The following is a 25,691-nucleotide window of genomic DNA, read 5'->3' as shown; positions in this document are numbered from 1 at the left end:
TCTTCCCTATACCACAAACTTAACATGTCCCAAAACTCCAACTCTGATTCTCACCCAACTTCCAACCTCAAATCTAACCTCTTCACATACTTTCCAGTCTCAGTAAATGGCAATATTATTATTCCAGCTATGGAGGCCAAAAAGTCTAGAGTCATTTTCTGACTTCCCTCTTTCTTTCAAACTCCCCATTCGATTTAACAGCAATCCTCTTACCTCTATCTTCCACACATTTTCATATTTTAACCATTTATCACCACCTCCACTGCTTCCCTCTTGCTCTGAGCCATCCTCATCTCTGGCCTGGATTACTGGAATAGGCTTCTAATTTGTTTCTTTGTCTCTTTTTACAGTTCACTCTGGTCTTTTCTCAATGAGGCTGTCATACTGGTCTTCTCAATATATGTCACATCATGTCTCTCATCTCCTCAAAACCCCCCAGTGGCTTCCTACCTCACTTGGGAGTAAAAGCCGAAGACCTTAACATGGTCTAGAAGGCTCTATGCTCTGGCCTTTTGCTCCAATTCCACCCTTTACTCTTACCTCTCTTTTTGCTCACTCCTCTCGTGTCACACTGGTCTCCTTGATGCTCCTCGAATGCATTGTGCTCCTGCCTTGAAGCATTTGAACTTCTTATGCTGTCTTCCTGGGACACATGTCCCCTACAAACCTGTATGGCTGGCTCCTTCCTCACTAGGTCTTCTCTGGGGCTTCCTTCCTTCCGCTTTGGTGCTCTTCTTCCTCCTTACCTTAGTTTCTTTTTTCTTCCTAGCACTTTTACCCTCTGACATATATATTCTTCTGTATATTTGTGATGTGTTTCCCATGCTGCCCCCTCCCCTGTAGTTAGAATGTAATTGCAATATGCAAGTTCTTTGTTTTATTCACTCCTTTTTCTCCAGAACCTAGAATAATGCCTGACATGTCCTGCTACTCAATAAACGGTTGTTGAGTAAATCATTGAGTGGATGAATGAAAAAGCTAGTGTGATTAGAGAATTATCATACTGGCTTGGTAGACAGCATTGACAAAATCTCTAGAGTTTGTTTTGTTTTGGGGCTCCTGGTCCACGGTTACATTGAGGATAGTACGGATAGAATTATGAAGCTAGGCGGTCTTTGAATAAGTTTCTGGTCTTAAGGCTGAGTCTTTTCTTTCTCCTCCTTTCTCAGATCCAACACTTCCTAATAAACCACAGTCCCTAGCAGCAAGTGAGTTGTTTTCTAAGCATCCTACTTGTGTCTGATAGTTCCAACCCAGCTGAAGCTTCAGGGAGGGTGCTGGGTTCTGGCTACTCATCTGCCTGCCTTGTTCACTGCCTTGACTTTCTGTTCTGCTGCTGGCCAGTGGAGATATTTATCTTAGTCTTGTCCCCAGCTAATGTCATAATAGCTTTTATATTTTTATACATTTCCAATCATGGCTAAGGGCTTGGAACAGAGAAGGCATGGTAATTTATGACCTCACTAAAAACCATCCCAATTAGAAGTCCCCATGCATTTCCAAACAATGTTCAAATTGTTGCCAAATTTAATATCCAGGAGACAGCACATAAAAATTCAGATTTACAGTATATCTTGAAAATTTGGAACATCTGGCAATACTCGACCTGCGTTTCCATGGGTGACAAGTGAGTGGAAGTAAGTAAATATTAAGACCCTCCAATGAGTCGTGTACTTTACAAGTTGCCAGGTTTCACTACTGCATGTTTTCTTTAACTTGACATAAAAATGACTTTACTCCTTTGCTGTATCTTCCTAACCCCAGTAGGTATTTTAATTTGTGATCCCTATTTTGGGTACATGATGAGCTTAAGCACTGGGTAATTTATTAAGAGGTTAAAAAATAAAAGCCATTAAAACAAAACACATAGTGCTTATTTTGAAAAGTGTGTAAGAAATGGAAAGAGCGAGTGTGCAAGTTTTTTCTCCTGTCTCTTTGGGCCTCAAATTTCCAAAATCTAGTAAACTGCAACTTTTTCTTTTTAGGCCAGACTTCTGCCTTTTTTGATTAAACTGTATATCATTGAATGCCCTGGAGTTCAGAGATCCTGTTATACAGGGAGTAGCACAGCACTGTTAATGTCACGTGTCTACTCTTCTGTCAAGGGAAGATCTCTCTAATTCAATAAAGAATGAGCTCACTTGATGATACTGACAAGCTCTGCATCATAAGTTGAACTGTGTAGTTATGAGAATCAAATTTTTCCATATATACAAGAATCTGGGTAATCAGTTCCTTTTGCCTGACTACCATAAATAGTCTTCCTGGAATAATCTGTGGCCAGTTTCAAGTATTGTTACACTTCTTGAAGTGTAAATTTCTGGTTTATATTAAATAATGATTTCTGCCCCAAAATGTACAGGTGTACGAGACTAACCTGGGAATGGGCATTTGCCTAGTTTATGTGAATGGTGGAGTATCAGGAAAACCTGTTGCTCCCCATGTTTACCAGTGGGTTATGGTTCCGGAAATGACTTTGTTTCTTATTGATTCAGGTTGATGCAATGAAGCTATTGTTGAACGGCACATGTTTGTGCCATTTGTCATCTCATTACAGATTTCAGCCTTGCAAGGGCAGTTAACACAGGGCTGCTTGCTACTTCCTAAGTACTCTGCTGGAAAACTTATGACATCATAGCTTATTACTTATATACACTTATTACCCACCTGCGCCTGGGTAAGGGGGCTTGTTTGTGGTCTAGAGAGTTTAATTTTTGAAGTATGGTTTTGAGGTTACAGCTGTAAGCCTGTTTTTCTTTTCAATTGTTGTTTTCTTTCCATGAAACTTAGAACTCTCTCTTCAAAACAAACATTTGCTAATAGCTAATCACTACATTTCCAAGGAAGCATCATTATTACCCAGGACAAGATTTAAAGAAAATCAAGCATTAAGCACAAAATTTAATAGTAAAATCAGACATTATTAGTGTTTGTTTAATCTGACCTTATTTTTCGTCCTGGGCTTGAGTTGGATCAATTCACTTTGAATGACACATATTGTTTTCATTTATCATTTTTATTATTTTGTCATTGTTTGAATATAAACCCTGATGGTTGATTCCACTCAGCATTTGAGGAAATCTTTAGCTGCTTACTCAAGAACTAGAAGGCAGCTTACAGCTTTTTTGGGGAAGATTTGATTTATAGGAAGGGATAGAAAAATGGATTTTGCAGACACACCTATTATCACCTGAGCCTAAGGTAAGATAATCTCTTTTGAGTCCTCTAGATTTAAGATTCTTCTCTTAAAGTCAGGATAGGATCTTTCTTTCTAGAAGTTCTAATAGTTTCCTTTCCCCTTCCTTACTATTCAGATATGTTTAAGCCAAAACCACTCCATTCTTTTTTCTTTTTAATCATTTTACAGATTGTCCTATCTTGTCTTTTGGGACTCTGGAATGTGTTGGAATTTCATCTTATAAGTCCAGTTGAAATAGAGTTATTTGGTAATAATAGTGTGGGTATCCCTCCCACACTGAACTGCAATCTAGTTGACCATGACCAGCAATGCATCTTCTTTAGTCAGATTCTCCTGGGTGATCAGGACAGAGAGTCACTCAGGCAACTTTATGTGAATGGGGATATTCTGGAAAGATGTGAGGGGATGAACAGCAACAGAGGAAGCCTCGTTAGCAGCTGTACAAGGGTCCTTCATGGAATCCCATTCATCATTGCTCAGTGTTCAGCTTCTGCAGCTCTAGTGATCTCATATCATCTTTGGTGACCTGGTCATCTGCCCACCCACAGAAGTGGGCATCTGGAGCTCCTCTCAAATTCAAATGCCCCAGCTTTCTTTTGTTTCTACTTCTCTCTTTTTCTGATTTATTGTCCACTGCTTTTTTCCTATTGCTTCTGTCTTCTTCTTATGATCTCTCTTTCTCTCTCCATTCTCAAATTCAAAATGACTTTTGATCTCATTTGAACTTCTAATGCCTTGCTTCTTAAAATCTGGTCCTCAGACCAGCAGTATCAGCATTCACTTGGAACTTGTTAGAAATGCAGAATCTCAGGCCCCCCCTCCAGACTTGAATCATATTCTTCATATTAACAAGATCCTCAGATCTGGAGAAATATTCTCTAATGTGGTAGCCCCTTTACTTTCTCCCAGTCCATCAGCTCCCACCTTCTTATCTTTTTTCATTCTTTCACCATCATTATTTAATTTAGATCCCACAGTCCTTTATCTGAATAACACTCTCACTGATACTGTTGACTTCCTTGTGCCTTTGTCTCTTAAACATTGATTTTACATTTATCTAAAAAAAGCCCAACTGTGGGTGAATATATCTATGTGCCTGCTCTGTATCTACAACTTAACAGTTTGGCACTACCAAAAAAGTCACTTCTCAGACAGACTGATTCCAATACATTCTACTTAAAGAATTTAAGTAGACTTAACTGCCAATTCTTCAATGATTCCCTGGTAAATTCTCTCTTTCTATTTTCAATGATTGTTTTTTAAGCATTCTACACTCTACTTGAACCTTAAATAGTCTTAACTCCTCGTCATTCTCGGCAGATGACTTCACCTCCTACTTCCTGAAGAAAATAGAAGGCATCAGATGGGAACTCCTTCAGCTTCCTGCTACCAAATTCATACAGTTCCATCTGTACCCATGTTCTTCTCTTTTCCTTCTGTTTTAGTATAGAATATAGTCTCCTGATCACTTAGGGCCAATCTCTCCAACTGTGTTGGATCTCATCCCTTCATGCCTTATCAGAAATCTTACATTACCAAATCCTCCTCTCCACCTTCACTCTGCTATTTATTCAATGTATCCTTCTCAGTTGGATTATTTCCAATCACATTTAAACTTGTTTATATCTTTTCCATCTTAAAAACAACAACCTTTTCTTGACTCCCATGTTCTCCCTCCAATTCCTTTCAATCTTTTCCATTTCTTTAAATCTAAATTTTCTAAAGAGCTTTCATTATTTGGTGAGTCCATCTTCTCATGGCTAACTCACTCTTCAACCCTCTTCAGTATGGTGGTTGTTTCTAGCATTGAACCAAAACAACCATGGCTAGGATTTCCAATGACCTCCATGATTTAAACTTAATGGATATTTTACAGTAATTTTTTCCTGATCACTCTTACCCACTGTTTGCTTCTTGAAACACGTTTATTTTGGCTTCCAGGACACCATGCTATCCAGGTTTTCCATCTTATGTTCTAGCACTTTCTTCTCTGTTACTTTGGAGATTTACCTTTCTCTCATTGGTTAATTCTAAGCACTTTCCCCTTTCCATTTTGTACTCTTTTATAGGGTCGGTCTTCAAGTTCAGATGTTGTTCTGATAGAGGTTGGGGTGCAAGACGTTCAAGTGAAACTGTGAGAAAGAAATTGATCTCTGGTGTAGTCCCAACAAAGCTTGGGCAACTCAGGGGTGGAGGGGAGGACATTCTTAATTATGGACTCACTCACCATTAAATTAAAGGAGAGGCTCTTCTTCTCCAGTTTCAGACTTCTAGTTTATTTATATTAAAATTTTCATACTCTTACCTTACTTATTTACCAGAAGTGGGATGCCCAGAGATGGTGTGAAGGCCTATGAAGAAGTTCTCTCAGCTGAGGCAGATGCTGAAGGAGCTAAGAGCTCGAGGATGTCTGTTGGGAGATGTGAGCAGTGGTACATTTTTGTGTCTATCACATATTCTCTCTTGATAGTATCGTCCATGTCCATGGTTCAATTTTCATCACTTGGCTAATGGTTCCCAAATTATTTATTCCTCCAGACCAGACCTCTGATTTCCTGACATATGCATCCAATTATCTATTCAATATCTCTACTTGGATGTCTCCAAGGGTTCATAAATTCAACATGTCTACACTCTGTAACAAATCTTGTCAAATTTATCTCCTAGATATCCTATGAATCCATTCACTTCTCTCCTTTTCTACTGCCACTACTTTAGCCCACAGTACCATTTTCTTTAGTTTGAACCCCTGCAAACTCATTCTATTTGATCCCCTCATATCCACTATACCTCTTTCATCAGTCTATTTTATTTTTTTAAACAATTTTTTATTGAGTTACAGTCATTTTAAAATGTTGTGTCAAATTCCAGTGTAGGGCACAATTTTTCAGTTATACATGAACATATATATATTCATTGTCACATTTTTTTTCACTGTGAGCTACCACAAGATCTTGTATATATTTCCCTGTGTTATACAGTATAATCTTGTTTATCTATTCTGCATATGCCTGTCAGTCTATCCCTTCCCACCAACCTCCCCCTTGGCAACCACAAGTTTGTGTTCTATGTCTATGACTCTGTTTCTGTTTTGTATATATGTACTTTCTTTTCTTTTTTTTTTTTTTTTTTTTTTAGATTCCACATATGAGTGATCTCATGTGGTATTTTTCTTTCTCTTTTTGGCTTATTTCACTTAGAATGACATTCTCCAGGAACATCCATGTTGCTGCAAATGGCGTTATGTTGTCAGTTTTTGTGGCTGAATAGTATTCCATTGTATTAATATACCACATCTTTTTTATCCAGGCATCTGTTGATGGACATTTAGGCTGTTTCCATGTCTTGGCTATTGTAAATAGTGCTGCTATGAACATTGGGGTACAGGTGTCTTTTTGAAGTAGGCTTCCTTCTGGATATATGCCCAGGAGTGGGATTCCTGGGTCATATGGTAAGTCTATTCCTAGTCTTCTGAGGAATCTCCATACTGTCTTCCACAGTGGCTGCATCAAACTGTATTCCCATCAGCAGTGTAGGAGGGCTCCCTTTTCTCTATAGCCTCTCCAGCATTTGTTATTTGTGGACTTTTGAATGATGGCCATTCTGACTGACATACCTCATTGTAGTTTTGATTTGCATTTCTCTGATAATTAGTGATATTGATCATTTTTTCATGTGCCTATTGATCATTTGTATTTCTTCCTTGGAGAATTGCTTGTTTAGGTCTTCTGCCCATTTTTGGATTGGGTTGCTTGTTTTTTTCTTGTCAAGTCATATGAGCTGCTTATATATTCTGGAGATCAAGCCTTTGTCAGTTTCATCATTTGCAAAAATTTTCTCCTATTCTGTAGGTAGTTGTTTTGTTTTCCTTACGGTTTCCTTTGCTGTGCAGAAGCTTGTAAGTTTAATTAGGTCCCATTTGTTTATTCTTGCTTTTATTTCTATTGCTTGGGTAGACTGCCCTAGGAGAACATTTTTGAGATATATGTCAGGTAATGTTTTGCCTATATTTTCTTCTAGGAGGTTTATTGTATCTTGTCTTCATCAGTTTATTGCATTGCAGCCAGAGAAATATTTTCAAACACAATTTTGAATATGTTACCTCCTCTCTATGCCCAATTCCTATCCCTTCAGGGACCTGCCATTGTTATTTTAGATAGGACATAACCCTCAAAGGCTTCTGTGATTTGGCTCCCATCTATGTCTCCAGCTCATTCTATTCTTTTCCTCACTCCCTGCATTCCCGTGGCACTAATTTATTGACTTGTTTATTTTTCTTAATTTCTAAATGGCTCACAAGAATCACACAATACTGTTCTCTCTACTAGTAATATTCTTCTCCCATTCTTTGGCTTTTTACCTTGATTTCTTCTTTCTCTCAGCTCAAGCTTCTTTTTTTTCAGAGAAGACTTTCTTGAGCCTCTCATATTGAGTCAGATTCTCATGACATTGTTTTACTTCCTCATAGCATGTGTGTTAGAATCTAAATGTATACTCATTCATGTGATTATATGACTAATGTTTGACTTCCCCATTAGTAAGCTCCATTCTTCAGTGTCTACCCCACTTGCTGCCCTGCCTGACCCAGAGTATGTTCTCAATATGTATATGTTGAATGAGTGTAGATGTCCTAAGCTAGAGCCCCGTGTGGGATTGCTGTAGCCACCATTCAATACAGAGTCCATATGCAGAATTTTTGGTTCAGGCTACCAAAGACACTATTGGTTCAGCCTATTGGTTGCTTCTGGGGAGTATATTGATTGAGGCCTGCATAGGCTAATCACAAACAACCAACCTCAGTCAGTAATGCATTAGGAATTCCATTTGGTTGTTTTCTCAGAAGGTGCCTATGAGTATAGCAGGTCTTGGAGAAGGAGATCGGCTCTTCTCCAGTTTCAGACTTCTAGTTTATTTAAAGATTTGATAACATTAGATTAGAGTGTTCGGTGGATATAAGAGGAATATACCTACCCATGTTTCTCTTCTCTGACTGTTAAGTTAATGTTATCCTAAGCACAATTTTGAGTAAGCAAACCCTACTGAATGTGCTATTAACTCTGACTGAGTAGAATTGTTGGAAAGTTACTTTAGAAATGCTCACTGTAGCTAATTGACAATGTACAAAATCTAAACATTTTGCTCATATAAGTGCATGAATACTAATGGCTTTCCTTTGATTGGAAAATTCTCAAAGTAATTTGCAACACACAGAAAGTTCACCAATACCAGCCAGATCTAAGACTGCAGCTAGGGGCAGCTGTTTCATGCAGCACAGTTAAGCCTTTTCAAAATGCAAATGCAAAAGAACACCTTATTCAACTGAAACTTCAGGAGAAATTTAGAAAGGCAAATGCAATTATGCAAATTGGACAGCTGCCAAAGAAGGAGTTGGCCAACATCTTTAATTTTGTAAAGAGGACTATTATCAATTTATATATATAAATCTCCTGGAGAGATATTGAGTCCTCTAGGGTACAAAGTGAAGAGATGTTTCTCATGAGGAGTTAGTAATATGTAAACAATAATGTTGATGCCAAGATACATACAGCATTTGCTATCAGACAACTAAACTGCATATAATTAGACAATGCTAAACAGTGGCCAAGGTCTAAAATTTTTATTATGCATGACTTTTTAATTTTTTTAACTTCTTGGTGATAGCAGACAGAAAAGCATATCAGTTACAATTTTGTCTCTTGAAAAATGGCTTGGAAAAAAATCTAGTCAGAACATATACAAACAACCAATGTTTAGAAAATAAATGTTAGTAAATGTGTATATATATATATATACTTATAATTTCTTTTACCCCCAAGGTGAAATCCTGAGCTCAGTAAAAATTCTTTCAGTTTCTTTTATAGTCTTCTTTCTTTCTTCATAAGCCAAGGGATCAACTGAAAAGAGTTGATTTTTTTTTGTATCAAAAATTTATAAATAAATTGATTGGGTCATTAAACATGAGTTCATTTTATTGAGCACCGAGAATGTGCAAAACAATGTATTGGGTATTAGGGATACAACAGTGAGCAAAACTAGACAGTCTCTATCTTTCTTGGTATTTATAATATAGACAGTATGAGAGACTATAATGAAGTAATCACACAATCAATTGTAAAGCTCCAACTGTGTCAAAAGGTGTCAAGGAGAGGTACCCAGTACAGTGCTACAAAAATAGAAAATTAATGCATGGACTGATATTGTCAAAGAGGTCAGGGATAGTTTCTCCTTTGAAGATGGGATCTTTGAGCAGAGCTCTGAAATATGAAAAAAGAAAAACTTGTCAGGCCTGTGTGACAGCTCTGTGATGGGAGGTTGCTTGATATTTATGAAGAACCAAAGGAAGACCAGTGAGGCTGCAGTGGAGGGGGCATGAGAGGGGGTATCATATGACAAGGGGTAGCAGGAACTGGACCATGCTGAGCTCCATGGGCTATGTTAGTGACTGGTCTTTCCATTCAGAGCAATGAAAAATATTGAAGGCAACAAGATCCAATTTGTATTAACTTCTGTGATTAAGTCGATTAAATTTAGATTGCCAATATAAATTTACCAAAATATGCACGGAATAATATACATCGGCAAGATATCTGCACATTTTACTTCATACTATGTCCTTAAATATAAGAGATAGTTTGAAAATGGATTTTGCTACTCATTACCATTTTGAGAATGATTAATAAATAAATTAAATTGAATTCATTGAAAAATAAAAATGGCTTTGCTTTTTAAATGTTGAAACTAACTTGGTCAAAGAAAGGTTTAAGAAAGTGAAGATTAATAAGTATTTTGAATGTAGGTGAATAGAGGGTGAGAAGTAAGGAACAGACTGATGAAGATATGTAGAGGAGAAAGTGAAAAATACAAGATTTAGGTTTGAGTATTCAAAAAATAAAGAGTATAATATTAGGTCTGGGCATTAAAAGACCATGTTTAGTTTGACTGCAAATGAGACACTAGGAAAGTAAAATGAATGAGAACAAGTGATAACATTTTGAGATACTTTTTTTTTTTTTTTTTTTTTTCTGTTTTGCAATCTCTGCATCCCTTCCTTTTTGAGAATTCTTTCCCCACTGTTAGTCCAGGTAGTTTGAGTGGAACTGACCCCACCCACCAGCTCCAGGGGTAGCCAATTAGAGCACTGAATTTCCTGGGCCACAATGATTGATTTAGGGGTGAGCCTGTTATCCAAGAAGATAGAATAGAAGTCATTCCAGTAGTAATTTTTGAAGCTAACAGGGAAGATATGCTCTCCTTTTTGGAGGGCTGGGGAGGTGGAGATGGCTAGTGGAACAATGTATTAAGATTCAAGTGTTCTTTTTTGCCACCAAAAAAGAAGAGTTTGCCTGAAAAAAAAAAAAAAGACAACAGACAGGAGGACAGAGTCAAGAAGTGGAGAAAAAGACAGATTTTCAATGATGGTGATTAATCCACTGGAAACAGATATATTTTGAAATTTCCAATTATACAGACTGATTGTTTTTTTGAAAACAGGTTTAAGCTAGAGGTGAGTTTCTATCATTTGAAAGCATGAGTCTTTCCTTTGCAGTAACCTTGCAAAACACTCATACCTGAATCAGTTTAACCATCTGTCATCTCTGTGCACCTGGAATCTTAAAAATAATTGTAGAGTCATTGTAAGAATAGCTCAGAGATGTAAAGTACTGCTGGAGATCACATGAGCTTGAAGGTTGGCACCATGAAATAGTCATGGCTCACAGCAGAGCTGGGACCTTAATACTGCTTGACTTTTTTTTTTTTTTTTTTTTTTGTATCTCAGGTTAAAGTCTCTCCCATTCTCCTCAGCTATTTTAATTTAATTATATTTTAAAAATCTCATTTTACCCACTATCCTATCAATTCTACCTTCATTCTTGGCATATGATGCTTCCTTTTACTTTATTTAGAAAATTGAAACCACCTGGTGAGAAGTTGCTCTACCTACTAATGATACAGCATCTGCACTCATCCTTTCTTTTTTTCCTCCAGGACAGAGCGGGAAGAGATGTTCTTCCTCTTGCTCAAGATCTCTATCTTGTGCTTTGGTTTCCATTTTCTCACTTCCCTGTAGACATCTGTTGATCTTTCTGTCTCCTGTGTTATCCGTCTCTCTCTATCGGTTCTTCACGTGTAGTCTCTCCCATTAAAAGTAATCTCAATTTCATATCCTTCTCTACCTATGACACCTTCCTTCTTTATTTTTTTCCTTCACAGCCACACTTCTTGAAAGAGGTACTTAGATGTCTCCATTTCCTCACCTCTCATTGCAGTCTGACTTCTGCCCCTAACTTGGTTCAGTCTGCTCAGATAAAGGTCACCAATGACTTCCATATTGCCAAATCATTCCTCTCCTTATCTTCCTTGACCTCTCTGCAGCACTTGACATTGTTGATAGCTCTTCCTTTGAAACAGTCTTCTTCCTTATCTTATCTGCCATGAGCCTCTCTTCAGTGATGTAAATTTTAACTCTCAGGTTGTTTTCTTCTATAGCTCAATACGAAGGGATCAGCCTGCCGCATGACATGCACAAATTTATTAAACACTTATATTTTGTGCTAGGCACATTAGCTTATGTAATTATAAATTACACTCATTATCCATGCTGTACAAATTGGAAAGTTGAGGCTAAGAGAGATTAACTTGCTTAGGATCACACAGCTGTTAAGACATAGAGTCAGGACTTGAATCCAGAGTTTGCTCTGCATTATTTTAAGTAAACTTTTTAATGAAAAATACAAATAAAGCGCAAAGAGAAAAATAAATAGCTTGATGAAATTTCACAAAATGAAGACATCTGTGTAACCAGAAAACAGATCAAGTAGCAGAATGTTCCCAGCACCCCAGAGGTAAGGAAAACCCATTCATTGTTATTATTACATTTTAGTACTTTTGTCATGTAAATATACCGCTATTTGTCCGTTCTACTCTTGAATGGACTTTTGGATTGCTTTCTGTATTTTTTCTATGAGTATTCTTGTATACATGGAATGAATATTCTTGTATACATCTTTCGATGGACATTATGTCCATTTCTGTTGGCTGTAAACCCAGGAGTAGAATTGCAGGTCATGGGGCATGGCTATGTTGGCTTTAGTGCATACTGACAGATGATTTTCCAAACTGATTTTGTCTTAATGATTGACAACTGCAGATCCTATATGCTCAAAATAAGTCCATTATTTCCCCAGTAGAATAGAAAAGTTTTCTTTGTTTCTTGATCATATTCCTTACATGCATCCTTCATGCAGAATTTATTTTTATATGTATGGAGGATACTTTTATATGTTCTAAGCTCAAGATGTATTATTCTTTTATTATTTCATTGACCAAAATTTTTATATCCTTTATTCACCCTCAAACTAGAATCTTGGTCTGAGTAAAATTCTTTTCAAGCGCATTTTGTTCTCATTTCTCTTTATCCAAATGCAATGGGCACATCAGCTAGCACTGCATTGTTACGTTGCTCCAAATGTGGCTGCCTTTCACTTGCCGATGCTTAAACACAATTCATAGACATGGGAGTCAAAGATATAGTCACATCCTTTTGCTTAAACATTTTTCCTAGGGTGGGGGTGGCGGTGGATTTTGGTTCAGTTAGTTCCATGGCAAGTCATTAGTGCCAGAGCAAGCAATTATTTTTGCACAGTGCTCTAATTGTTATTCCTACTTGGACCAGCTGAATCAAACCCTAGAAAATCATGTGTGATGGAATACATACTGCCGACCCAGTGATTTTCTGTCAAGGAAGCCCATTGTGAGGACCAGTTTTCCACTGTACATTTTTGAATAAAGTCTCTTCATTCTTTGAGAGATTCCTCTATCCCACAGATATGCATAAGTTAAAGCCTAGCTGAAATGTTATGTGAACATATGCAAGCAAAAATGCCCCAGATGATGTCGCCATGTGTTTAGCTGACTTATATTTACTTCATCCTATTTGCCTCGCTCATATGCTCCAGCTGTTTCTTCTACCCATTTTTATCAAGTGAGGACTGCACTTGCCAGGGCACCCATTCCCACCACTGGGTTCATCAAAGCAGGGAAAAAAAAGTCATCCCTGGGACTCCATGTAAATAAATAAAGTGGTGGCTAGATAGGTATATAATGTATATTTTTATTGATATATTTGACATGTATCATTGTATAAGTTTAAAGTGTACCACATGTTGATTTGATGCATTTATATATAGTAATATGATTGCCATTGTTGTGATAGTTAGCACCTCTATCACATCACAGAATTGTCATTTCTGTTTCTTTGTGGTGGAAATAATTAAGATCTAGTCTCAGCAAGTTTGATGCTTATAAGAGAATATTATTATCTATATTCACCACACTGTGACTATAGTGAATTAGATCTCCAGGATTTATTTAATAGATATATAATATCAAGTAGTTTCTAAGTAAGTCCTCTGGAACTACATACACAGTTTATGATCTGTAAGTACTTAGGAAATAATAATCTTTTGTTGAGAATGAAGGCTTTAACTTAATATAGAGGTGATATGGCAGTCAACATTCAGAGTTACATAAATTATTTTTCTGTATCGATGATGAGGAAGAATATGCCTCTAGAAGTAAATGTACTTTTTGCCTTTTAAAACTAAGCTTAATATTCACATTTACTGGGATTCTGCAAACTGGTAAGAAGTAAGAAATTTCATGAACTGATTTGATGTGTGGATGATCAGTTTTTTTAAATACTAAAATACTGACTCAAGGCAGCCATACTGGCAAAAAAGCAAAAGCTTTGACTGTGTCTACTTGTGTCTGATGATCAGTCCCATGAAGTTTGCCCTTTTTGTAATGCATGATGTGATGAGTGTTTAATATTACCTATGTCCTGAGGCATGAGTAAATAGCAAATGAAATTTTTTTGCCAACTATATTGTTCAGTTCTAACTCTAAAAGTTCTGTCATTTTTATTCCCTCTCCTCCTTTCAGTAAGTTATTTGAAAATCTTTCCTCTCTCCCCCTCCACTGTTGTTCTGGGAAAGATGAGACTGTTTAGAAGAGCTTTTTAAACTCTATTCAGAGGGCATGGTTTTCTTCTTTTTCTATTTCAGTTTTCCTGAGAGGGCAAAATCTGTTGCAGATTGGTAGTTGGCACGGTTAAAACCTCACTTGGATATTCATGGAGTCAGGCCAAGGTTTAGAGATCCTCGCTCAGTCTCTTTATAGTTGTGTCATTATGTTCAGGTAACTTAAATCTGTCAGATTCCTCATTGATAAAACACCAACTATGATAATGGCTCACATTTATTGAGCAAGGCACCAGTCTATGTACTTTACATACATTAACATTTAAAAGTCACAAGAATTCTTTGTGCTAGGTTCTATTATGATTCCTGATTTACAGATAGAGGGAAGATACTATTATTATCCCAGTTTTACCCAAAAAGAGAAACTGATGCCTAGTTTAGCTGAGGTTAAGTTACTTTCTTGAGGAACACAGCAAGTATACTGCAGAGCTAGACGCTGAACGGGACGATATGCTATATTGTCTCTTCCCTGCCAGGTCAGGTTGTGAGAATTAAATAGTTAATTCTATTAAAAACACATCACCACGTACATTACCTAATAAGTGCTCAGTAAGTGGCAATTATTACTATTTTCACTGAGGGAGCAGGGAAGGAAGAAGGCATAGCAGTGAGAATGGGAGGTAAGGGGTCTGTCATTTTCACTGTGGATCTCCCTTACCTGGAACAATGTTTTGCAGTGAATGAATGAATGCAAAATGAGTGATCTTATGGCCAGATCAAATTGGACAGAACTGATAGAAACCCTATATAAAGGTGTAAAGTGTTGTGTGTCATAAATGTCCTTATTTGATTAACGACCCTTACAGTTTGCTTCTAGTCATAATAAAGTTGAGAAAGGAATGTAGGAATAAGAGAAATGAAAAGAGGCTATAAGAAAAAGCCCTAAAGATGCTAATGTTATAATAATTTTCTCAATTTATTTTATTATTTGTAATTGTACTTATGGCATATGAAAGAAAGAAAGAAAGAAAGGGAGAGAGAGAGAGAGAAAAAAACCCATAATGTACATTTGTCATAGCCAGAAAGAAAGGATGAACATGCTGTGATATACTGGAATTAAAAAATAATGGTTATTCAACCTTTGGGAAATTTTGTGAATGCTATTTCAAATTACTTTTTTGAATGGAAACCAGAAATAATGCTAATGTGAAATGTGTCAATTCATGTCTCTAGGAGGAGGAAGAACATATTCACTCCATTTTCAGTGTATATATTCACACAAATATTTCTAAGAATAATGATGGTGATTTGCTATCCTTGGCTGATGATACTCAAATACCTTATTTAATTAAAAATGTATTTTATTTTTAATAGGTCGGGATAAGAGCTTGAGTTGATGATTAAATGTAAAATATTTGTATCAACTGCTGTGTTGGTACGGGATATTTTTTTTTTTGCTCTCTGGATCCAATGTCTACTATTTTCCCGTCTCCTCTGTGCCCTAGGAGCTTGAGAGTATGTGCTACTTTAGTGTCCTTGTCCTATGACTTCTGGTTTGGTTTGGACAATGCGAGCCCAGGCAAGAGTGGAAGAGAGGTGGGAGAGAGGGAGATCAGGTATTTATTGCCTTGTGGCTTCCCTGAGGGGTCTCCCTTGGGTGCTTCCCTCTTTCAAAGGTTGTGACCTCCATCAGGTGTCTGTCTCCACAAGACTGTCCTTTTGCCTCTGATAACTGCTCCCTGCCCACACGTCTAGGCTTAGGATGGTAAACATGTCCCCCTGTGATTAGCCATACGTACCACCCTATCCCTTGTGCTGTCCCTAGACCCCACTCACTCTTTTAGAAAGAGTCCCTTTATTAAACTCTCTCTACAGATGGCCTAATTTGAGTGTGCTCTCCTTTCCCTGATGTGACCCTGACTGACAGTCACCATATAGCTGCATGTAACCACCCCAATTCTTCTCTGTAAGGATTCTGAATTTGCTTTTCACCATAGATTCCTCCAAACCACTGAACATGAGTACAAGTGTGTATTTATTAGATATCTAATACACTCAGTGCTTACACTTTCCTCCACTCAGTCCCATCTTTTAATAAAGTACTTGTAATTTACTCTGAAGTTCCTTTAACTTTTAACCCTCTTTATCTTCAGAATGTTTTGGGCTCAGTATCCCCAAGGCACTGTGGATGGAAATAGCTGAAGCAAGGAAATGTCCAAATAAGTGGTTATTTTAAAAATAAGCAGTATTTTTACTTTCAGGGAACAATTTTAGGAAATGCTAGGAAGTTGGAGACAAGTTATTACTGAAAAGTAAGACTAATGGAATCTTATAGGAATCAAATGTGTTGTCCTACCTTAAATACCATTAAAAGGTAAAATTGTGAGAATGTAATTTATTATTATTATTATTTTTTAATTGAAGAATAGTCAGTTTACAATGTTGTGTCAATTTCTGGTGTACAGCATAATAGTTCAGTCATACATATGTAATTTTTACTATTTGAATAACTTCAGGGGAGTCACAGATTATAAATGATGTATAAATTACAGAGGTAGTATAATTCAGGGGCTAAGCATAGGGGCCCTGTAGGCAAAATCCCTGGGATTGAATTCCCTACTCTGCCACTTATGTGCTGTATGACTTTGAGCAGATTTCTTATTCTTCCTCTACCTCAGTTTCTTCATCTGTGCAATGGGGTTACCGTACCTCAAAGTATTGTTGTGATGAATAAAATGTTAATACACGAGAAGTAATTAGAACAGTGCTTGGCATATAATAAAACACTATGAGTGTTAGCTATTATTATTACCATAGAGAATGCTGGATATTTTCAGCATTTAATTTAAAAATTTTAGTAGGAAAAATAGGTTTGAAAAAGACATTTTAAAGACCAATGCAAATGAAATAATAAAAATACATATAGCTACAGAAATTCTAAAACTTTATAGCATCATTTTGAGATATATTCTAAGGACTGCCCAGTGTTGATGATGTATTTTTTAATATATTAATTAAGTATGTATATATATATAAATATTAAGCTAAATTTAAACTCCTAACTGTTCATGGTACTTAAATGACAAAACTAACACTCATACAAAACTGCAAAACCAATAAAATGTAAGTTAGTGATAATTAATTTAATGTGAGGGATGAGGTTTTGCTGAAAGGAAATTGTCACTTATTATATGAATTCTGACTGTTGAAGGATAGGATCTTTTGAGCTTGGTATGCCTATAACATATTTTATGATGACTCAATTTTGCCACCATTTTTTTTTTACAAGTTGGACTATAAAGAAATCTTTGTACACAGCCTGCCATGATGTCATTTGGACTTCACTTGGCACAGATTCATCATTTAGGTATTAAGTCAATCTCTGTTCTTTTCTCATCAACTAGTGACAATTGAAGCATTACTCTTTGTTGACAATGTAGTTATAAATACAAGCACAAACACAGGCACTTAAGTTGAGTGGCAGTATTGAGTTTTAAGATCATTCAAGTGTTCCACAATCTCTTTTTAATTGCACTATTTAAACATCAAACTAAACATATGACATTAAAGAAAAATATCCACAGAGCACCCTCAGACCCTTAAAAAACTCCCAGGGATCAATTTGAGAAATAATGAGTTACTGGACTTTCCCCTCAGAGACTAGAGGTGTCCTTTAAACTCATTTTATTAAAAATTTACAAAAACATGTCTGACAGCCACTGAAGTGTGATGGAGCAGGGAAAGAATGCACGCTCTGAAGGAAAAAAATGTGTAAAACAGATTTCCTGAAAGAATGTTGCTGATTATGGACACTTTACAGCTAATCTGATTTTCTAAATGATTACAAGTGTACTAATATAATATTACAGTAGTTTAAAAAGGAGATGCTAGCTATAGCAAGGTAACACAGGCACCATCATTCTAAAGGATTTTAAAAACTTAATTAAGGTTCTGATTTCTCTTGTTCAGTTTTGATCCTTGTTACTGCATTTCTAGAGTAAACCAAGAGTAAACTCCAATGTACTAAGTCAAGTGATTCTTGGGTACTTTCTCTCTAAGACTTAGTAAGATATTAAAGCCTTGGTTTTCTATTAAGATTATTGTAGACTTTGTCTCAGTGGGAAAACTAAAAAATAAAAATTGCGTCCAAAAATGAGACTTTTAACTGATATTTTTAGTTTATTGCTAGATGGACATTACCGTCAAGAGAAATATTCCTGATAAGACCCAGTAAAAAATCAACATACCACAAAAAACAGCAGAAATTTCAATATAAATATCATTATCAACAAGCAGCGTTACTAACTAGCAGCAGCTGTTTACTGAACTGTCACCAAATGACAGGCACCAGGCTAAAGGCATTGTCTGGATTTTCTCATTTAATCCACACAATAACCCTGTGATTATGAACTATGATTATCCCCATTTTGCAGATAAAGAAGTAGAGTAGCTTGTCTGAGGTCACATGGTCAGTGAATGACTGAGCTGGAATTTGAATCCAGGCAATCCGAGCCTGTTTTTGTGACTCTAGGGTGAAAAGCTTCCTAAAATAGTTCACTGGTTGAACCAATATGAACAAGTGAAAAAATTTTCTACCCCCTTAATGACCCCCCTGCAATTTGCATTTTTCACATGGTTAGTAGCTTAAATAAGGCCCCCATGTGGTATTTTTTAGGTTGAAGTACTAGAAACATCACTGCCAATGAGGTATATAAAATGATAATTCATTCCTCCTATTTATTATATTTACAGTAATTGAGAATAGTAATTCTTATTAAAAGAGAATTACATAGATTTGACAAGTGAAATTTACACTGAGAATTAAATGAATCTTATAAAAATAAACCTATTCTAAAATTTCGTTAAAATTTTACATTTTTAAACATTAACTTTGGACACAACAAACTATCAGCTATGTGGCGAACTGTTCCTTTGCCCGAAGTTATTGCCTAATTAAAACATTAACCAGTAGCACTGCAATGTTGGATGACAAAAGCAAACCTGGAATGCATACATTTCACATAGTCTAACAAAGAATTCTCAAGATGAACCAAATAACTAAATAAAGTGGCATTTAAAGCACTGAATATAATACATCAATAAAGTAATTTTGAATTATCTCATAGAATTCAGGGATAGAAATAAGCAAGTAGAATATCATGTCCATGCTCTGCTGCTAAATATGTATTTTTAAACAAATGAAATGAAAAGAAAAAAATCAAACCAAATAAAGACACTGTATGTTCTTACTTAGGGTTATTTTTTTTTTTAAACTTATGTATGAACTTTGAAGGTGATAAAATAGAAAGAAGGGCAAGATATGACTGTCATATTAAATATGTTATATATATTTTTCTGTTTATAAAAGTAAACTGTGATCCTTGTTTAAAAAAATTCTAACAATACAGAAACATTAAACAGCAAAAATATCCTATAAATTTAAAACATGCTTACAGATTTTTACCCTGCATATAGTAATATTAATAGCATATAGCCTCTATCCATATTTACATGTATATATCATATTTGTTATATATATGCATATATATTTCTTTTTACAAAAGTGCAATCACATTATATATGCTATTTTGCAACTGACTTCTTTTTCCATCTTAGTAGTATATCTTGAATATCTTTCAATGTCATTACATGTTTCCTCCCAGTAACTGCACACTATTCCTTTGTACCATAATTTGTTCAGCCAATCCTTTATTGGTGATACTGGAGTTGTTTCTAGTTTTTCATCATCACTGATGATGTATAAATACACTTGTATATATTCAGTTAGATAGAACTTGGTGATGATATCAGGATAGCCATAGCTATACTTTATTAACAAGCAAACTCATAGTCTCACATGCTTGATACAACATAAATGTATGTCTTGTGTATATACTTTGCAGATTTAGGTGACTCTTCAGGCAGGTGTCCTGTCTGTGCTGGCTCAGTATTATGGGACTCTTTGACCTTATGATAATCATATCAACAAGGACTTTTTGATCACTGTGACAGGAGAAGAATGAGCTAGAAAACCAGGAGCTACCAAGTAAATCCTTCTATTGGAAGATAACTTTTGCTACCATTTTATTGACCTAAGGAAATGACATGGTCATGCCAACATCATGGGATTGGGGACTGCAATTGTTCTATGTGCCTGATAGTGGAGGAGATCTGAATACTGCCAAAGAGAAGAAAGAACTACCACAGTGATTAATTCACTGACTGATTCTGAACAATAAGAGAAGAGTCCAAGATTTCAGAGAGTTTTTAAGCTTAAGTAAGTGAGCATAGGAATATCATTAATTAGATCCTGGGGATCTTCATGGAATAACCAGTTAACTAAGATAGGCTAGAGACTAGGGTGGGAGATGGGATCAATGCTTATAAATGCTCCTGTGCTGGGAGAATTGCCCCAGTAACCGCTGTGAACTGAGGCATCTTGTTCTGGAGATCAAGATGGTTGAAGTAAAAGCTGCAATTTCAGTCATGGCATAAGTGATAACTGGCAGTAATACAAAGGTGAATATGAAGTTCTGTTAACTCAGTAGGTGAAGACCAGGACTGGTAAGGCCAGGGTTGGTGACACTTGGAATTCTAGGGTCTGAGAACTGGCCTTGGAGAGTGCTATGGTTCTAGGTGCTGGGATCGATTCAGGATCCGAAATGCAGTATCTCTGGGGAGATCTGGGGCACAGCAAGACTGGTCCAATGGTTCTCAAGATTTTTGAGTTCTAGCACACTTTCTAATGCTGGAAAGGATAAAAATATAAATATTAGTTTGAAAAAATAGGCAATCTCTGGAAAATTGAAAATATCATACAGTTATTGCGCATATCACTAGGCGCATTTTCACACTGAGGGCCTGTTTAAATAGAGCTGTTTACTGTTCTAAATGTCCTCTCCTGTATTCAAAATCCAAAGAGGCACTTTTCACTACCTTTCCATTGTAACCCCATCTCCCCTACCTTTCACAGACAAGTGTTATACAGATATCTAATTTAGTTAGCTCTATTTCTTTAACACTTCTTTTTCCTGGTTTAATGCAAAGAGAAGATTTAAAAAACATTTATTGATTTAGAAATGTAAGGACCTTAACATTAATTATCTTTTAGAATTAAACAGCTTTGTGAAGATATAATTCACACAGCATAAAATGCACACTTTTAAAGTGTAAAATTCAGTGCTGTATAGTATATTCACGGTGTTGTACAACCACCATCCCAATCAATTTTGGAATATTTTCATCACTCCCAAAAGAAACCCACTATCATGTAGCTGTCACTCCCCTTTCCCCTCTCCTACTAATACCCTTTCTGCTTGTATGGATTTGCCTAATTTGGACATATTATATAAATGGGAGCATACAATATGTGGTCTTTTGTGCCTGGGGTCTTTTGTTTGAGAGGATGTTTTCAGGGTTCTTCCATACTGTTCTGTGTATCAGAACTGCATTCCTTTTTGACCAAATAGCATTCTGTTGCATAGATATATCACATTTTGTTTATCCATATTATCAGTTGATGGACATTTGAATTGTTTTTCACTATTATGAATAATGTTTCTAGGACTATCCGTGTACAAATTTTTATGTGAACATATGTGTTCATTTCTTTTGGGTATGTAACCTAAAAGTAGAATTACTAGGTCACCTAGTAACTGTACAATTAACATTCTTAAGAAGTAACTGCTAAATTGTTTTCCAAAGTGGCTGCACTGTTTAACAATCCCACTAGCAGTGTATGAGGGTTCCAATTTCTCTGCGTCCTTGCTAACACATATTATTGTTTGCCTTTTGATATTAACCATCCTAGTGGGTATGAAGTGACATCTCATTATGGCTCATTTACTTCTTAACCCTTTCTACTCTCGCTTCCATTTTGTAACTCCACCCAAACCAGTTCTCATGATCACTAATGTGTCTGTGTTCCTGGTCTAAAGGATATTTTCAGTCCTTACCTTACTTGACCTTTTAGCAGATTTAATGCTGTTGACTCTCTTTCCTGGGATATTTTATTCTCTTAGTTTTGGGGCCAGAACAATCTCATATTTCCTTTTCCTTGCTCTGGTTGTCTTCTTTTTTTTTTTTTTTGAGATTTGCTTTTATCTTCTTCTCTTTTATTTTTACTTTTTAATAATAATTTTACTTTTAATTTTTAATAAAATATTATATTTTATTTTCCAGAATCTTTTGGGTAACTTCACTTTGACATAATTTTAAACTTACAGAAGATTTACAAGAATAGTGTAAGAAACTCCCTTATAGACTTTACCCAGGTTTATCAATTGTTTATATTTTACCCAATTTCCTTTATCATTGCATCTATCTATCTATCTATCTATCTATCTATTCTTTTCTGAAACAATGGAGAGTAAATTGGAGATGTTGTGCCTGTTTACCCTGAAATAATTGTGTTTCTTAAGAACAAGGACTTTCTTTCACATAACCACACTACAATTCTCAAAATCAAATATTTAAGCATCGGTGCAATAATGTTATTTAATTCATGGTCTACACCAAAACAATCATTATTTGCCTCATAAATGTTTTTTGTAGCTCTTTCTCCCAGTGAAGAAGCCAATCCAGTATCACGTATCAGAGATACTTGTCATATGGCTTTAAATTTCTTTAATTTGTAACAGTTTCATCAGTCTTTATTTTCCTTGCCTTTGATGTCTTTGAAGGGGCTTCAAAGGCCAGGTGCTTTGTAGAATGTTCTTCAGTTTGAGTTTGGTGTTTCCTCATGATGAGATTCAGGTGGTGCATTTTGAGCAGGAATAACATAGAAGGTGAAATGTCCCTCTTAGGATATGACATACTACAAAACAATGATACCGGTTTGTTCCAACTAGAATTGTTTTAAAAGGTGCTCTTCTACCTTTGTCTCTTAAACAGTACGTGAATAGCCCAAATAGCAGGCTTATTCTTCTCTGTGGGTCACTGAGGGTTGGAGTTCTTCAAAGCTTGGTCCTAGCCTTTCTCCTCTTCTCAGTCTACATTTTTCTCTTATACCCATGTCTTGAATAAATATCTCTAAGTAATGACTCAAATTTTCATCTCCAGCCCAGATCAGGCCTCTGCCCTCTAAACATGTTTATCCAATTGACAATTTGGTATTCCTCAAAGGTACCTTAGAATCAATATGTGTAAAATTAAACACAATCTCTCCCCCTTTCTTCTATCCTAGACCTTTTCCATTGTTCCGTATTTGGAATGACATCTTCTTCATCATGTCTTCCCCATCATGTCTCCATTTAATTCACCAGTCTGGCCCCTACAAAAACCAGAGGGATCCTGAAAGATAATCGTGGATTACTGTAAACCCAACCAAGATGCAGCCTAAATTGCTGTTACTGTGCCAGACATGGTGTCTCAGGTGAGGAAGAGTAACACAAATTCAGATGCATAATATCTGGTCATAAACCTGGTGAAAATGTTCCATTCCATCCCTATCAGGATGGAGGACTGGAAACAGTTTACATTCACTTGCATCAGACAATAGTATAGATTTATGGTCTTTTCCCAGGGCTTATTAACTCTCTCGCCCTTTCTCTTAATATAGTCCAAATGGAACTGGATAATCTAGACATTCTGCCAAACATCTTCATGGTCCACCATATTGATAACATCAAACTAATTCAGTTAGATGATCAAACTAATTAGACGGGATGAATCAAAAGTGGCAAGTACACTGGAGGCTTTAGTGAGACTCATGCATTCCAGAGGATGGAAGGTAAATCTTATAAAGATTCAGAGGGGTTCCCACATCACTGAAATTGTTAGAAGTCTAGTGGGTAGGACATGCTGGGACATCCCCTCCAAAGTAAGGGACAGATGATTGCATCTGAACCTCCTAACACTAAGGAGAAAGTTCAGTTCCTGGTTGGACTCTTTGGATTCTTTAAGCACCATTAGAATGAGCACACAGAAAAGGTCAAATATAATGGAAGGTGTGAATTATTTTTTCGTATGGGAGAAATGGTCAACCCACCATCATATTATCTTTATATAAAAAAATTTATATATTTTCTATGTTATTTATTATTGTGGGAGAGACAACAAATAAAGAAATAAATACATTAAATTGTTTCCTTGATTACTACCTGTTCTCATTAGACTATAATTTCCTTGAAAGTGAAGACTGTATCGAGCATCTAGAATTATGGTCAGTACATAGCAGGCTTTCAGAGAATACATGTGGTTGAATGAAAGAATATATGTAGAATATAATACATATATACTCATAACTATACAAATATATAATATATAATGTATATCATAACATATAAGCACATATATAAGTGTGGAAGGATGTATCCATTTGTTTCCTGTAGATTTATCTTCTTCTTTACTCTCTCATTGCTACCTGACAGTACCCTTGGTTTAGAACGGAAGCAGAAACAAATACTCAAAGAAGCTTCTGGCCTAAGCGTGAGACAGAAAGATTTTGCTACTTGCCTATAGAGCCAAAAATTAGACATGAGTTTGGGAGAAGGGAGGAGAGGCATGTAGATGCAATTGGAGAGAGGAAGATGTGAAGCGAGTGGAGTAATAAAGAAAAGGAGGAGACGGAGTTCCCATGGCTGGTGAGGACCAGGGAACACAGTGCAGCTTCCCTCAAGTGTGGGTCACCTGTGGACATCCTGCTGTCCAACAGTTCTGAAAGCCCCCTGAGAGAGGATGAGGGATGCAGATGAAGGGAGAATCCTCCTCCGTGTTCAGGATGAAAGCAGACAGAACTCAGGCAATGGCAGACACACAGCCACTGTCACTAAATATGACCATCTACCTAGAGCTCCTATCATGTCCCAGGACTGCAGAAGCATTAGTTTAATAATCATTACAATAACTCTATTTTTCAGACTAGGAGAAAAAAAAAAAAAGAAAAAAGAATGATCAAGTAAATTACATAGTTAACACAAGGTTCTAAAGCCAGCCAGAACTATGTTTTGGGTTAAAACTCAAATGTCTTAATTCTGGAATTAGTGCCTAACATATCACAATGTGCTACCTCCTTGGGCTCCTGGTCCTGGTTTTCTGAGGAGTGCTTGCTTTCTCTACTTTGACAGGAATGATTTCTGTGGAAATGTGGCTATTGACAGTGGATAGTAGTCCAAATCTCAGTGTTCAAAGGGGTGAACTCTTTTCTGATCTGAGCTGGCCAAGATCTCCAAGTGCCCTATTCTACTGGAAGAGAAGTAGGGGTTTCCAGGAGGTAAGGAACCTACATTGATTGATTGTCTATTATTTATTGTGCTAAATTCTTTATATATTTTATCTTATTTCTCACGGCAAGTCATTGAGCCAGATAGTATTATTTTGAGAGGGGTGGAAAAATGAGACCCAGAAAGATGATTTAGTTGTCTAATATCCCATAGCTAGTAAATGGTGGAGTTGAGAGTCAGCTTGGGTCTGCCTGACCCCAGAATTGTGTAGTGGCAATAACTGTGGTCAGCTATCCTGGGTCTGGTAGGTTCTGTTCAGTTTGAAGCACATCTCAGCCAGAGGTGGAGGGA

At 36.4% G+C, this 25,691-nt stretch overlaps 1 long non-coding RNA gene across 2 annotated transcripts in view; it reads left to right on the top strand.

The window, feature by feature from the left end:
- LOC123617998 (uncharacterized) overlaps positions 1 to 25,691 on the top strand; it is a 114,661-nt gene that overhangs the window by 85,189 nt on the left and 3,781 nt on the right. For both annotated transcript variants that reach the window (XR_012510826.1, XR_012510825.1), the window contains exons 7-8: positions 23,363 to 23,551; positions 25,245 to 25,390. This is a non-coding gene — a long non-coding RNA (uncharacterized LOC123617998). The remainder of the gene's footprint in view (positions 1 to 23,362; positions 23,552 to 25,244; positions 25,391 to 25,691) is intronic.

The sequence above is a fragment of the Camelus bactrianus genome, chromosome 12 (assembly GCF_048773025.1).
Source record: "Camelus bactrianus isolate YW-2024 breed Bactrian camel chromosome 12, ASM4877302v1, whole genome shotgun sequence".
Lineage (NCBI taxonomy): Eukaryota > Metazoa > Chordata > Mammalia > Artiodactyla > Camelidae > Camelus > Camelus bactrianus.
Note: the sequence above shows the minus strand (reverse complement) of the source record. Positions and strands in the feature narration are given on the sequence as shown.